The 12,558-nt window shown below is 49.1% G+C and overlaps 1 long non-coding RNA gene across 1 annotated transcript; it reads right to left on the reverse strand.

Annotated features, from left to right (window-relative positions):
• Positions 1-3,977: 3,977 nt before the first annotated feature.
• LOC136163015 (uncharacterized) lies at positions 3,978-9,240 on the reverse strand. The gene is made up of 4 exons (XR_010662185.1): positions 8,999-9,240; positions 8,468-8,674; positions 5,027-5,131; positions 3,978-4,040 (listed from the first exon to the last, which is right to left on the reverse strand). It is a non-coding gene; the product is annotated as an uncharacterized lncRNA (long non-coding RNA).
• Positions 9,241-12,558: the final 3,318 nt, after the last annotated feature.

Below are 12,558 nucleotides of genomic sequence, written 5' to 3' on the forward strand. Positions count from 1 at the left end.
TTTTATGATGACTTGTTTAAAATCCTTGTTGGGTAATTCTAACACATGTATTATGTTGGTGTCAGCATCTGTTGCTTGAGGTTTTTCATTCAAGTTGAAATTTTCCTGATTCTTTGTATGACGAGTGATTTGAGGTTGAAGCCTAGATGTGTTGGGTATCATGTTGTGGGACTCTGGGATGCCAGAGATGATATAAAACCCAGGGAACTCATGGCAGTGTTATCCTCCATGTCTTAAGGTCCCTGGTGGGTCTGCCTCCTTCTTGTCACTTTTCAGAGTCTTCTTATGCTTATTTTATACAAAATGCCCAGAGATGTTTAGCTCTACCTAGTAGGAAGAATAAGAACAATTACTTGTACATCATCTTCCTAGAAGCAGAAATCTGTGTGTGTGTGTGTGTATATATATATATATATATATATATATATATTTTTTTTTTTTTTTTTATGAACCATCTTTCTTCTCTTTCAGGAATCATGTCCTTCTTTCCCCTCCACTTCCAATATCAGGATATGTGAAGACGCTACCTCCTTAATAAGCCCTGAGTTAAGAGTATGCTGTTTCCATATTCTGTGCCTTGGTCCTGTTCGCCCACTCACTATCTCTTGTCTGCATTATTTAAATGGCTCCCAAATTAGTCTCCAAGCTGACAGCCTCTTCTTCTCTTCCTGGCTCCTCTGTTCTGCAGATTGTGGGCAGAGACATCAATCTCTAGCCTTCCTTTCTGTTCCTCCATAACTGTTGGCAGCTCATCTCTGGCTTCATCCTAAAACTCAACCTCCTTCACCTTTAAAGCCAGCAATACAATGACTCCACCTCGCATCCACAGCCTTCTCTTCATCTGCTCTCCTATGTGGTCTGATGCTGCTGCTAACATGCATCACTTCTGGATTCCAGACACGTGCTGTGCAGTTGGTTCTAGGCCTTCACTCATGCCTTGCCTCCAATCGGAACGCACCCCCCCCCCCCTTGCCCACTGTCTCAAGGAAACCTTCCTTGATCACCCAAGGCAGAACTGACTTCTCCACACTGACACTCATACATAGCCTCTTACTCACATCTCTCTCTGAGCACATTTTCAATCCATTTCACAGACATGTGACAGAATGTGTACTCCTTGCAGGGTCTCTTCAGGCCTTCTTGGCTCAGTGGTCCAGGGAGGAGAGCAGGCCCATCAGCGGATGGGAGACCAGAGCTGGCTTCATCCGGATGCAGGGGGTATGCAGAGAAGTATCTGCTACTTCTGGAAAGTGTACCTTCATCAGGAGATTCTGCTCTGTGCCTGGCTGCTCTGAAGGTCCAGGAAGATTCTTTAGAGATGTGTTCACCACACTTGTCTTGAGGTCAGTTGTGCAGACCATCTGAAGCAAGGTTCCCCGCCCTTCATTAGATCCACCTGTCATGACCGTGATGTGGACAATTCATCCTTTGGGGTACGGCTGCTTTCTCTGTAAGGAGGTGTTGGCAGGATAAGGAGTAATGGAAGGGAGAAGTCGGTGGGGTTAAGTCTTAGCTCTGCCACTTACAAGTTGTATGAACTCTGGACAAGTTATTGAACTTCTCTTTGTATCTCAGATTCCTCATCTGAAAAATGGGGATAAGTATAAAACCTCCAGAGAATCACATTCAGATGCTTAGAACCACTCACAGCACTGCATAAATGTTCGTGGTTAGCAATTTCAATGATTTCCACCAAAGTGACCTAAACAGAAGAATATGAGTAAGGATCTTGGGAGAGACCCCAAATTAGCCTCTATCTGCTTGACATTTCTTTTAAGCATTCTGTGTGCGTGCATGCTCAAACACTTCAGTCGTGTTCAACTCTTTGTGACCCCATGGACTGTAGCCTGCCAGGCTACTCTGTCCATGGGATCCTCCAGGCAAGAATACTGGAGTGGGTTGCCATGCCCTCCTCCAGGGGATCTTCTCAAACCAGGAAATGAAACCATGTCTCCTGAGTCTCCTGCATTGCAGGTGAATTCTTTACCCACTGAGCCACCTGCAAAGCCCTTAAGCATTCTATCTCATGTTAAATATTTATGCAAGTTTTGCATTCTACTCCATTATAAGGTTGAGTTTTTTTTAACACACTTTTTTTACTGAGGATTTTTGCAGAAACTAACGCCTGCGGCTGGCGATTTATTATGGAAGTGAACATTGAAACACTCTGGTCAATAACGTTCGGGTAACAAAAGATGTGTTAATATGTCTCTAGTTAATAAGACCCTGATGCTGGGAAAGATGGAAGGCAAAAGGAGAAGGGGGCAGCAGAGGTTGAGATGGTTAAATGGCATCACTGACTCAATGGACATTAATTTGAGCAGACTCTGGAAGACAGGGAGAACAGAGGAGCCCAGCGTGCTGCAGTCCATGGGGTCACAAAGAGTTGGACGTGACTTAGCGACTGAACATTTCTTCTGCAAATGGATTTAAGAAAAAAGTACACTCTAGGTAGATACCTCCATGTTGCCCCTCGACATGGGCTTGAGTGAGGGGCACAGCCAAGGGACCTTGAGCCAGGGATACAGAGGGCGGCTGCCCAGGCGGGCACCAGGAGGTGCGTTTCCCTGGTGAGAGCCGTGCAGGGCCACCGCCCCGTTCCCTGCCCTCCCTCAACTGGGAGCCACAACCTCAGACCAGCTTTTCTCATTCCAAGAGCTGGCCTCTTCTTGGACGCCTGGGATCTAGAGAACGTGAGCATGGAAATAAAAATCTTGGCTTGGATTTCCTGAACTATGATCATCAATAAAATAGGGCAAAAGAGAGCTATAATCTAATGTACTACATTACTGTAATTAGAGCTTCACGCATGGAGCTCTTGCCCGCCCTCCCTGCAAAATAACGAAACAGTTTGAGCATAAATAGTAGCAACTTTATTCTCCATCATGGGGCGCTCTGTGATTGGGTAATTATGGTAAAAGCATCCAGTGCGCGGGTGTCAAGTTCAGAATGTAAGACAAAAAAGATGGGAAAAGGCACATGAAGGAAGAGAAACAGAATCTCAGGGTTAGGAAGAACCGTGGCAATTGTGTACCTTCCTTCCTGCTAACAAAAGAGGAAATGGAGGCTCAAGATGGTGGGCGTGGGGTGGGTGGGGGTAAGTGACCTGCAAATGTCAGACACTTAGGTGGAGGTGGAAAAAATGTGAAGGTGTCAGTCACTCAGTTGTGTCCGACTCTTTCTTGACTCCCTGAATTGTAGCCCACCAGGCTCCGCTGTCCATGGAATTCTCCAGGCAAGAATACTGGAGTGGGTAGCCAGTCCTGTCTCCAGGGGATCTTCCCTGACCCACAGATCGAAGCCGGGTCTCCTACATTACAGGTGGATTCTTTCCTGTCTGAGCCGCCAGGGATGGACAGAGATGGAGTCAGAATGAAAACCCAGGTCCATCTCTCCTGTTCAAACTCTTTTCTACCCCGATGTCCCTGGAAAACTGCATAAGGTAGAATATTCTAGAAAACTTTCCGCAAGGCAACTAGTCTTTGTTACTGAAGCCTGTGGAGGTATAGAACACAGCGCTTCCGTGACCTGAGCTGTTGCCTGCGGCCCAAAGTCACGGGCACTGAATGTCAATGGTCATTAGCAGTAAACGTGTGAAACATGTCCTGTGTTGTCCATTTGGCTCCTCTGACCCAGCAGACGGGAAGAATGAGCAAGTGCACAAACTAATACTTAGTTCAGCTTCTGGTTAAGGAGGCTGACTGTTTACTTGCAGTGAGATTTTATTCCTGTTATTATGCTGAGAGCGACTACCCCCCTGGTCAGGCGGCAGCCGTCAAATCAAGGCAGGACCCTCTGCCAGCAAAAAGATTACGACTTGATGGGGGCTTGGGTGATGGTGAGCAGTTTTTAGCAATGAAGTGTTTTTAATGAAGGTGTACACATTGTCTTCCTAGACACAATGCCAATGCACACCGAACAGACGACAGTGTAGTGTCAATGCATCGATAACCTTTAAATTTTTTATTTATTTGGCTGTGCTGGGTCTTTGTTGCAGCATGCAGGATGTAGTTTCCTGGTCAGGGATCAAAGGCGGCCACCTGCATTGGGAAAGCCAAATCTTAGCCACTGGACCACCAGGCAAGTCCCCCCCAATAACTTTTATATGCGCTGGGAGACCAAAAGGTCTGTGTGACTGGCTTTACTGCAGCGTTCGCTTTACTTGGGGGGGGGGGGCGGTCTGGGTCCAAGTCCACGGCATCCTGGATCTGTGCCTGGGGGTCTGCCTTAGTCTCTTCTCACTTGGACATCAACCACAGATTTCCCCTAATCACAGCAAACCAGAGTAATATGCTCTAGTTCTTCCCATCAAGTGAAATCAAACACTTGGGGATCTGACAGCAAAAGTCAGGGGAAGACCTGGTTCCAGCATCCCTCCTCCTCATTAGCACACCAGAAGTACAACAATTAAGGTTATGCTGCTGGCCCACTTTAGATGAAAAGGACGCATATCCAATTACTTCACATGACGACAAGTTCAAATAATTAGAAATACACCCCAGTGTCTTGGAACTTTCTGGAGGAAACAACTTTAGGTGACTACGTGCTTTCTCAGGCTGCCATTCAGAGCTGAGATCCACCCATCTTCACTCTGCTTCGCTGTTTTCATTCCTTCATTTCAGAGCCGAGGGCAGAGAATCAATTATCAGTGATGTAGGCGGACGTACATATATATGGAAGTGTTTCAGAGTAGATAAAAACAAAACTCCCAAAATCATATGGAACGGGGTGAAACAAAACATGAATCTGTGATCAACTACTATATAGAAGGGAAAAAAACTCAAACATGCAAAAGAAAATAAAACATTGGAAATTTCCCAATAAAAAACTCTGAACACTTTTGTTAAAATTTTTAAAAATTTGCCTAACCAAGCTGTAACACCAATGAAATTACTCTTTTTTTTTTTTTTGGTACTTTTTCTTTCTTTTTTTTTTTTTTTATTAGTTGGAGGCTAATTACTTCACAACATTGCAGTGGGTTTTGTCATACATGCAGTGGGTTTTGTCATACAGAAATTACTCTTACCAAGTCTCCCAGGCATCTGTGACTGACTTTCTTGTTAATACAGTATAGCAGTGCTTCTCAAACTCTGGGGGGTGGGGGGGAGCAGCATGTGAATCACCTGGAAGTCTGGGTAACATTCAGAGGTTCAGTTTCAGATTCAGGTGGTCCTGGGAGAGCACTGATTAATACAGCCACTAAGAACATATGGAGGTTCCTTAAGAAACTAGTAATAAAACTACAATATGACCCAGCAATCCCACTCCTGGACATACACCCTGAGAAAATCATAATTCAAAAAGACACATGCACCCCAAATGTTCATAGCAGCATTATTTAAAATAGCCAGGACATGGAAGCAACCTAGATGTCCATAGACAGATGAATGGATAAAGAAGATGTAACACGTACATACAATGGAAACATACAGCCATAAAAAGGGATGAAACTGAGTCATTTGCAGTGATGTGGACAAACCCAGAGTCTGTCATACAAAGTGTACCTCAGTAAGAAAGAGAAAAACAAACATCGTACATTAATATATACAAATGAAATCTAGAAAAATGGTACTGATGAACCTATTTGCAGGGAAGGAACAGAGGAACAGATGTAGAGAACAGAGTTGTGGACACAGAGGGGTCGAATGAGAGAGCAGCGCTGAGATGTATACACGCCCACATGTAACACAGACAGCTCGTGGGAAGCTGCTGCATTGCCTAGGGCGCTCAGCTTGGCGCTCTGTGATGACCCAGAGTGGTGGATGGAGGTGGGGAGGAGACTCGGTGCTCTGTGATGACCCAGAGGGGTGGATGAAGGTGGGGGGAGGCTCAGTGCTCTGTGATGACCCAGAGTGGTGGATGGAGGTGGGGAGGAGGCTCGGTGCTCTGTGATGACCCAGGGGGTGGATGGAGGTGGAGGGGGGCTCAAGAGGGAGTGGATATAGGTATACATATCGCTGATTCACCTTGGGATGCCACGGCAGTCACCCGGTCCCCACCCCTTCTGTCATCTCCCCACCACACAGCGGCCAGCTGACAATCAGATCTCATCCTCCATGCGTGTCCAGGCCTCCTCCCTGCCAGAAGAACACCACCATCCTCACCCCAGCCTGAGTCTCCTGGTGGCCCCACTGACCCCCTGGCTGTCTGCACACTCCTCCCCGAGACTGTGCTCCAATCAGCCTTGATGTGTTTTTGTTCCTCAGACCCTCCACGCTCTCTTCTTTCTGAACCATGATGCATGACATTCCTGCCACTCGGAACAGACTTTCCTTTTCCTCTGACTACGCTTTACTGATGACCTTCTGCTCATGTTTCAGTTCTCAACTTGAAGACTCACATCCTCCAAGAAGCCTTCCCTTTCCCCCTCAGAAAAAAAACCCCAAAAACTAGGATATGGCCTGGAACGTTCTGTATCTGCATACAGTGTCACCCCCGCTTGTCTAATTATCTGGTTTATCTGCCTGTCCAGGGGGAGCTCCTGTGTATACAGTGCTGGGCCCAGGGCTGGGACTCTGTCATAAATTTCTAAAAAAAAAATTATTTAGATTTTTGGCTGTGCTGGGTTTTTGTTGCTGCACGCGCTTTCTCTAGTTGCAGTGACTAGACAGTTGTGGTGTGTGGCTTCTCACTGCGGTGGCTTCTCTTGCTGCAGAGCATGGGTTTTAGGGTGCATGGGTTCAGTAGTTGTGGCTCCTGGGCTTAGCTGCTCCTCGGCAGGTAGAATCTTCCCAGACCAGGGATTGAACCAATGTCTCCTATATTGGCAGGCAGATTCTTTACTACTAAGCCACCAAGGAAGTCCCCAGTTCTATTTGCTAAAGGAATAGGCCAACCAGATTTAATGTGAGATACTGAAAAGAAATCAATCCAAAAGGAAATCAGTCCTGCATATTCATTGGAAGGACTGATGCTGCAGGTGAAGCTCCAATACTCTGGCCACCTGATGGGAAGAGCCAACTCATTGGAAAAGACCCTGATACTGGGAAAGATTGAAGGCAGGAGGAGAAAGGGATGACAGAGGAGGAAATGGTTGGATGGCATCACTGACTCAATGGACATGAATTTGAGCAGGTTCTGGGAGATGGTGAAGGACAGGGGTGCCTGGTGTGCTGCAGTCCATGGGGTTGCAAAGAGTTGGACACGACTGAGTGACTGAATGACACTGAAAAGAAATGATTTCAAAAGAAATTATTTTTCTATGTTGGAAACAGCCAAAGAAGCAGTTATATCTGGAAAAGGACACAGAGGGACACTATGAACCATGGAGATTTTCTGTCTCTTGCTCTGGGTGGAGGTTATGTGGGGGTCAACATAGGTAAAGATTGAGCTGTGCAGTGAGTTAAGTGTATAAATCATACCTCAGTAAAAAGAAAGAAGTTAGGGCTTCCCTGGTGACTCAGCGGTAAAGAATTCACCTGCCAATGCAGGAGACATGGGTTTGATCCCTGGTCTGGGAAGACCCCACCTGCTGCAGAGCAACTGAGGCCGGGCGCCACGCTACTGAGGCCCACACGCTAGAGCCTGTGCTCCACAACAAGAGATGCCACCACAATGAGAAGCTCAAGCACTGCAACCAGAGAACAGCCGCCGCTGGCCACAACTAGAGAAAAGCCCGCGCAGCAATGAAGACCCAGTGCAGCCACAAATAAATAAATAAAAATCATCTTTAAAAAAGGAGTCCTGCTACCCTGACTTTTGGGCAGGGAAATTTCCAAGCATATCAAGATATGTCGGATTGTCTAGTTTATATCTAGTTGGACGAGAACACAAAATCCAGACGTCCAAGGCTCATTTCTAACCAGTGGGTAAAAACAGAGGGGACTTAGCTGCCTATTTTCTGAAAGTCACTTTTCATACGGAGCCGGTTTTGTGGGGCTCACCTCGGGCTGATGTCTCCAGAGCTGCGTGCGTGCTCCGGTCGGATCTGTGGTCCCTTGGACCAAGGGAAGGCCAGTTTGAAACAGCAAGGGAAACATTCTTGGGGCAGCATGAGAAACCTTATACATCCAGAGTAATGAGATCAATGGCCACCAACCACCAAAAGCACTTTTCACACTTGATGGGACTCACTGGCTTCAGCCCACTTGAGTGACTTTTCTACAAAGGATCTCTTTCGCCCCTATTCCTGGTTATTATTTTAGGAACGGCTTCACTTTCCTCATGTCTCCACTTACTACTGGTATTTTCACACCCAAAAGTTAAAAGAGAGAGAGAGAAAATTAAACTCCTGATTATCTAATTTAGTGAGGATATTACTTTATACTTGATCATCATCATCATCAACATCATCACCATCATTACCAAGCGAGGGGGAGTTTTTAATCAGACCTCTCCAGTACCAGAATTAGAAAAACCGAGAGCATGGAAGCCTGATTGCTACCTTAGTTAACCGGCCGCGGACAGACAACTGCATGCCCCTCTGATCTCTGATTTGAGGAGCTCTGACGCTTTTTCAAAGTATTACCCGTGAAAAGGAAATCATTTGATAAAGTTGTCTTTACACCGGGGAGAGGAGGTGGGGGAAGCCGGGATGGGCGCCGGTCAGCGATGGTGATGGTGGTGATGGTGATGATGATGGTGATGGTGATGGTGGTGGTGACGCCGGCCCGGTCCTCTCCCGTTGTTGCTTCATCACCTCCTGTCCTCTGTCTCCTGCGTCCCCGCGTGGCCTCTGCCCGGAGAAACACGGCCGACAGGACTCGCACCCAAGGCGCACGTCCGCAGGCGCAAGGCTGCAGCGCCCAGCGAAAGCGCAGTGTCCCCGAGCGCGGCGGCTCGGCACCTCCCCCACGACCCCTGCGAACCTCTCGGCGCCCTCTCGGCGGTGGCCCCTCCGCGCCCACCGCGCCCCGGCGCCGCCTGGCCTTGGCCGGGCGCGCACGGCCCGAGCCCGGGACAACCAGGCTGGCCCGCATTCCCCGCAGGGAGCGCCCCCGACCCGGGCCCGCTCCCCGCCGAGCCCGCCCCCACCCCCGCCCGGCCACCGGTCACTTACGCCTGCGCTGGGCCCTCCGCCCGGCTGCCCCGAGACAAAGGCTGCGCGGCCGCTGCGCCGCCGGCTGCTCCCCGAGCCTCGGCTGCCGGGGACCCGCAGGAGGATGGGGCGGAGGAGACGGGGAGGAGGGGAAGGGATCGCAGGGGAGGGGCCGCCGCACCACCGGCCTCCGGGCTGGGGCTGCGAGACCCAAGCCCTTCTCCCCGGCCCGCCGCGCTCCCGGGTCCTCGGCCTAAACCTCCCCCAGGGACCAGGGTACCGCCCCTCGGGGGGCGGAGTGAGAGGAAGAGGATGGAGGGAGATGCGTGTGTGTGTGTGTGTGTGTGTGTGTGTGTGTGTGTGTGTGTGTGTGATCCTCCTTCCCAATCACGAGCCTCTCCAACCACCCCCGCGTCCCTAGCCAGCTTTGGAAAGTGCTGGCCTCGGCTTCACCTGGGCAACCTTGCAGGCGCTCCCAACCCACCCCCTTCACCGCCCGCGCCTCTTCCAAGAGGGACGTCAGCCCATTTCAGGGAGAGCAAAACCGAGGCCAGGCGGGGCTCGCTGCGGGGGAGAAGGAGGGGAGCCAGCTCTTTAAGAGCGGGACCTACCTCTTTTACCTGTTTTTCTTCCCAAGGCGTGGCACCTGTCGGACAGACAGACAGACGGGCACTGCGCTTGCCCTCTCTGGGAGATGTTACACTTTTCCCTGGCTGAGTGATTTGCATCTTGTTATGAACAGTAGCTTGGATTTATTTTTATTTTTAAAACTTTTTTATTACGGCATTTAGAAAATCAAAAGTAGAAAAAATTGTATCATGAACCCAGGAGTGCTCAGCTCCAGCCTAAAAGATTGTCAACATTTTCTTTCTTCTTTAATCTGCTCCCCACTCCCCCATCCCTCAGGCTAACTAAAGACTTAAAAAAACCATGGTCATAATATTATTATCCTGTGCTACAAAATTAAGAATAATTTATTAATATCATCTGACTCTGATTTATTGACAGTTGACTGATGTCATTTGCCTGGTCTGTTTTAGCACTTTACCTGTGTGGCTCAGCCTTGGTGGGCCCTGACTTTTGCTAAAGCTGGTGGTGGACAGGTGGTGAGCTGGCAGTTACCCGCCTGCAATAGTTTGTGGAGCAGGAATCAGAGAACAGTGACCCCCTCCCAGGCCCAGACACTCCTTTCTGGGCCTGAACCCCTTGAGAATTTTGATCGAAGACCATCCTTCCAGAAAAAAGGCACACAAAGAATTTTTATTTAAATTCCAGGAGGTTCACACTTATTAAATAGATAAATAACAAAGACCTGAAGGATGAGATAGTTGGATGGCATCTTATCTCAGGCAAGAATACTGGAGTGGGTTCCCATTTCCTTCTCCAGGGGATCTTCCCCACCCAGGGATCAAACCTGCGTCTCCTGCATTGGCAGGCAGATTCTTTGCCGCTGAGCCACCAGGGAAGCCCAATGAACGGTATCAGCATCACCCAGACAACCTGTCCGTCATCCACTAGGATTGGGGCAAGGAGTGCCTCCTGCGACATGCACACAGATCACAGGCCGCCCTCCCAAGAAGTTTCGGCCCAAGCCAGGGCCTCCCAGCCTTTAGCCTGGGCAGCTCACACCTGCGCACTTCCCCAAGCCCTTCCTGGGGGCTGGACAGGGCCCGGGGGGAAGGAACGTGCCCTGGGCTTGGGTATCCCAGTCTCCCTGATTATGATCCCTTGATCCTGCCTCTTCTCCTCCCGGTTGCTCTGTATCTGCCACCCTGAGTGGGAAGCCTCCTCTCCTCTCTCCTTTCTCCCCCTCCCTTCCCCCACTCACGACTTCTGTTTTCTTTTCCTGTCTCACAATCCGGATTGTACTGGTTTTTAACACCATTTGCTGTACTTTGCTTGTATCAATGAGGGATGGTGAAGGTGAATAAAACCAAGATTAAAGCTTTTGTAGAGTGAGATGGACAAGTGACACTCAACATCCAATTCTACTCAGGGGAGAGCAGCCCAATGGGAAGACTTCAGTGGAGAATATCTGAGGGATATTCAGGCCTATGGGCTCCCAAGGTAACCCTTCCAGTGAGCTGACTTATTGGAAGAAACCCTAATGCTGGGAAAGACCGAGGGCAGGAGAAGAGGACGACAGAGGATGAGATGGTTAGATAGCAATACCAACCCCACGGACATGAATTTGAGCACACCCCGGGACATAGTGAAGGACGGGGAAGCCTGGCGTGCTGCGGTCCAGCATGCAAGACTGAACTGCACGCTGACTGAACAACAGCCACCCAAGGTTACAGAGAGCATTGCGGCATCGACTTGTTCTTTGGGGGACAGTCTGACACTCTGTGCCAGCTCTAAGGATGAACGATTAAAATGACAAAGAGCCTTAGTCCTGGTAAAGAAATAGGGTTTGGTTTAGCTAAATGGACAACCATGCAGTTGTGAAAGGACAACTTTTGGCGATGAATGGATTTCACAACCCTAATGATCAATTCACAGAAGATTAATAGAAGGAGAGCTGTATGTTATCAGGGCATCCACCTGTCGAGAAATGGGAAACTTATTGACACTGAAGATACGCTCAGATAAAAGGCATTCCATCCAAACGGAGAGAAAATACTTGAAAATAAGCCTAATGTTAGCAACTAAATGAAGGCAGTAAATACATTGTGGTTCCAGCCCACTGACTGTTATAGAGACCACAGATCATCGCAATGAACCGCAGATTATTAACCACCAAGTGCTCCGTGCGTCACGGGAACCTGAACCCTCACGTTCCTGCATCAGAGGAAATTGGCTGTCCTAACAAGGAGCTTTCACACCTTAGCTGGAAATTAAGAAAGTTGAGATGATCATACGGGGTGAGGTGTGCTCTGCGTCCCCACCCACTGAATCTGGATGGGCGTGGGGTGGCTTCGGCCAACAGAGAACGGAGGAAGGGTCCAGTGGGGTCTTCTGGGACAAGATCGTGAGAGGCATGTGGCCTCCATCTGGGTCATTTGGAGCACTCACCCCCCAGCGCTCCTTCTTGGGATAAGCCCATTCAGAACATGGCCACCTGGCTGGGAGAAGTCTGAGCCACATGGAGAGGTCACGAGAGGTGCCCAGATCAGCAGTCCTGGACTTCGAGCCCTCCCTCCTGGCCCAGGTGCCTCCCAGAGCTTCCGGGGTCCAGCCTTCAAGCTCTCTTCCTCCCTGTGTATGTCTCTTTCTCCCTTCTTTTTCCTTCTTGTCTTTCCTCTTTCCTTCTCTAGTAATTTCCATTTGTAAGACCCGACCCCTCTCTGATATATAGCCGATGATGTCAGCTTCCTGCCAGCATCCTCCAGTTCTTTCCTGGTGATAAAATCCCAGCGCAAACCTTTGCCACACATAAACCTTTGTTGTTTCTAGAACAGGAGGTATGAGGGGGAGAGGAAAGCTGGGAAGGACCTTGGTGCCAGCCAGGGGCACCATCAAGACTAGGGTCTCAGTGTGGATGGCTAGGGTGGGGGGCAAGACAGAGGCTGACCCAGAGTCACTCTGCACAGTCTGTTTCCACAGGTGTTGGTTTTATTTTGCTGGACAGGCTGGTTATA

This window comes from Muntiacus reevesi, chromosome 3, assembly GCF_963930625.1.
Source record: "Muntiacus reevesi chromosome 3, mMunRee1.1, whole genome shotgun sequence".
In the NCBI taxonomy this organism is placed as follows: Eukaryota; Metazoa; Chordata; class Mammalia; order Artiodactyla; family Cervidae; genus Muntiacus; species Muntiacus reevesi.